Source organism: Atheta coriaria, unplaced genomic scaffold, assembly GCF_025399875.1.
Source record: "Atheta coriaria isolate IRGN ID8LTWV9N9 unplaced genomic scaffold, Caltech_Dcor_3.1 hic_scaffold_52_pilon, whole genome shotgun sequence".
NCBI classification, from domain to species: Eukaryota; Metazoa; Arthropoda; class Insecta; order Coleoptera; family Staphylinidae; genus Dalotia; species Dalotia coriaria.
Genome location: NW_027045494.1, coordinates 55,657 through 59,624, shown reverse-complemented (window position 1 = coordinate 59,624; position 3,968 = coordinate 55,657). Strand labels below are relative to the sequence as shown.

Here is a 3,968-nt window from a genome sequence, read left to right as displayed (position 1 = left end):
GTATAAGTGTGCGAGCTAATTTTGATGATTTAAAATACAAAAGTTGAAATACAAAAAGCGCAAATTTATTAACCACTGACTATTTCTCCAGATCACCGATATCAAGCATCGTCTGGCGCGTGTAGTACTTGCATGAGAGACCGCTTGGGAACTTTGCATGCAGCTGCCTTTTTATTTATAACCATAATTATTGATATTTTGTGGCCTTGGTAAGGATAGGATGTCTCTTTTAGTTATGTACGCGTTGTAAGTTTATATTTTAACTACAAAAGAATAGGCGAAGTAGAACTGCAATTTTCTAAAAGATTTCAAGGACGAATTTGTTATTAAATATCTATATTAATACTATACTAGTAGGCAACGGCCATACCACGTTGAATATACCGGTTCTCGTCCGATCACCGAAGTCAAGCAACGTCGGGCGCGGGTAGTACTTGGTTGGGAAACAGTTTGGGAAGAAACAGAAAATAAGAAAACGACATTTTGATGAAGTACCAGTAGAAATACTGGTAAAAATCAAACAAAGAAATGCATTTTGTCGAAAATACCAGCGCAGTAAAAATACAAATCTACTTAGAAGGTTTAAAGACTGATCCTTTGAAATTAAAAGGGAAATTCACGAGCATAAGAACAACGCGTGGTCAAAACAACTAAAATCACTCACTTCTAAAAACAACTCAATCTGAAAGGTAGTCGCGCCTATAAAACATACTGATAATATTGTATCCCTATTAAAACTTTCAAACACAGAATTTGCGTTCAGCAATATTGACAAAACGAACGTATTAGCTGACAAGTTTGCATCAATCTGCCCGATTTATAATCAAATGACGAAAGAACAGAAACAAATTGCAGAAGAAGTAGCTACTTTCATTAACTCCAAAACTCACAGTAGACGCGAAAAATACTTTGTCAAATCTAATGAAATTAAAAGCATTATTAAAACATTACCTTCTACCAAAGCGCCGGGACCTGATGGCATACAAAACTTACTACTTAAAAACTTACCAAAAAAAATCATTGTTCACCTCACCACCATAATCAACGGCATATTTAGATTAGGATATTTTCCAAAGATGTGGAAACTAGCAGAGGTAATTCCGCTTCGAAAACCAAAAAAATTTTAACAAGATCCAAGCAGCTACCGTCCCATAAGTCTACTTTGTACACTAGGAAAACTTATGGAGCGCGATATTTTAATCAAACTAGACCAAGCAATAAACAAACGAAACCTAATACTGCCGGAACAATTTGATTTTAGCAAAGGTCACTCTACTACCCACCAACTAGCAAGAGTACTAACTGATATCAAGGACGCATGGAACAGAAACGAAATAGCTCATTTGGCCTTACTCAATATTGAGAAGGCATTCGATATTGTATGGATCACAGGGCCCATTATTAATAAATAGTTATTTAACAAACAGAATAATACGTAAAAGGGCAACAACAAAAATTGCAATCAAAAAATAAAACGCAGGTGTTCCACAAGGATCCATACACGGTCCAAAACTATTCAACTTGTATGTAAACAATACCAACATACCAACAAAACAATAGTGTTAAACCAAGGAACTATTACAGAAAAATCCGAAGTGAAATACTTAGGGGTAACAATAGACAAAAAACAAACCTTTAAAAAACATGTAGGCAATACTATCATAAAAGCAAACGCAGCCCTAATGCAACTATATCCGTTAATGCACAGGAACAGTGTACTCAGCGTGAAAATTAAATTACTGCTTTACAAAGGCACTCTTCGACCACTATTACAATACGCCGCCTCAGCATGGGCAATAAATGTAGCCAAAACGCATCACAAAAGACTGCAGCAATTTGAAAACAAATGCTTGAGACTAGCAGTAAATGTGATTCGCTACTCCCGAAATACTACTATTTAACGGCAAATAAATATTCTACCACTTCGGGAACACACTCTAGAAAGGAGCAAACATTCTATCATAAAACTACTAAAAATCCTAATAAACTAATCAAAAACATTACCAGGCACAGAACTGCTTGCAAGTACAAACTTTCATACGAACAACTACCCATATTCCAAAATCCATGGTAAACAAATCACAACTGGATTCAAATAGGTTTAACCAACTCATTTTCCTATCCAAAAGAACACATACCTAGCGCCTGAAAAGAGAGTATATCCTAAGACTTATACCTCAAGACTGTATGCAAATATTTCTTCTAATTGAACATCTGTTTATGTAAACCAATGTAGGTAATAAACAAAAACTGTAAACATACGTATATAACTTTTTCCAACATGTATATATATTTGTAACTTCCATATTGTAAATAAAGCGTTCGTTAATGTAAATATAATAACGCGAAGGTCGCGGGTTTGATCCCCTCATGGGCCACACTTGAGAAGAAACACTAACGAAAAAGTGCAGCCTTCGGCTGGCAAGCCAAACCATGGCAATTCCCAACCAACGGCTCCTGAAAGTTGATAGGGTTGCTATAGAAGAAGATGGCATCGCCTCCAAGCGACTGAAATCCAGCAGTGATGAAATCGCCTCTTCTTCAGAAAACTCAAATATGAACAACGTAAAACTCATCAATGAATTAGTACCACCTAGACAGGTAGTAACAGTTACAACAAGAACTCGATTTCATACACTTGCTGCAGACAACAGGAAGAAACAAATAGTAATAATGATCAGGAAATGGAGGAACCCGAAATACTGTAAATTCCTAGACAACTGGCCAAAGCTCCGAGTAAACCAAAGCCACTTATTGTGCACAACCGACCTACATCTACAACAAGATTCGAGACATTTATAGAAAACATAGTTGGTGCTGGAAATTTCCACGTGAAATACACACCTAGTAGAAAGACTATACAATGCAAAACAAAGGAACAAACTAAACAACTGAGAGACCAGTTCAATGCATCGAAAACTGAATATCACACATTTACATCTCCGGAAGATCGTAAATTTGCAAAAATATTTTACAATTTCCATACGGAGAAGACTGAAGAAAAAATTTTGACATTATACATATATCTACATGAAAGTTTATTGACAATTTGTTTTATATTGTTAAGTGTTGAAGTTTGAGTTCGTCTACAAAATTCATTCTCTCACATATTAAGTTTTCTGTTTGAGGGTAATATTTGGTACCATGTAAAAGGTTTATTTTCTTATTTCGAGGAAGTAGAGAAAGAATACTCAAGCTAAGAGTCATAAATCTAGGTATAATTAAGGGCAGTCTAGACCGCTTACATCAAATATGACAAGATGTTTAGTCTACAACTAGAGTAACTTTGACATACAGAGTTGTATACAGTTAGTTCGTTTTGAGCCTTCAAATCGAACAGACATACTTCCGAAAACCCGAATTTTGAATATACGGCAATCGTTCACAATTAAACTTCGTAATTATTTAATAAAATCACCACTACCTAAATCCATAATTCCAACATTAAGAAATAAATAACGATAACATGTGATTGAATACTACACTAAATTACTTGTTTATCACATTTATTTATATTCAAACTCGATCTTTGGTCCCAAATTGTGTAAACCAATGGCCCATTAGCTCAGTTGGTTAGAGCGTCGTGCTAATAACGCGAAGGTCGCGGGTTCGATCCCCTCATGGGCCACATCTTTTTAGTCATACATTCAAAGTTGCTGCCTCCAGTGCTGTCCCATTGTTGTTGCTATTCGTAGGATGAGATCACAACAACCAAAGCAAAGCGATTGACAAACACCTTTTAAAAAAATAATGTTGTATTATCAATGTTGTAATGCAATTCCTATAACAAATCTCCAATTGTTATAATATATATATATATATAAGTATATATATATATATATATAAATAATAGTAAAATATAATAATATTAAGCAACTTAAACATATTAGACTAAGAAGTTTAGATTTGCCAGATTTTCAAAGTCAATATTTTAGAAAGATGAAATTTACTCATGCGTTTTCCAACAT

The 3,968-nt window shown here is 34.8% G+C and overlaps 1 non-coding gene across 1 annotated transcript; it reads left to right on the top strand.

Moving 5' to 3' along the window:
• The first annotated feature begins 3,554 nt into the window (after positions 1 to 3,554).
• TRNAI-AAU (transfer RNA isoleucine (anticodon AAU)) lies at positions 3,555 to 3,628 on the top strand. Its single transcript has one exon. It is a non-coding gene; the product is annotated as a tRNA-Ile (tRNA).
• Positions 3,629 to 3,968: the final 340 nt, after the last annotated feature.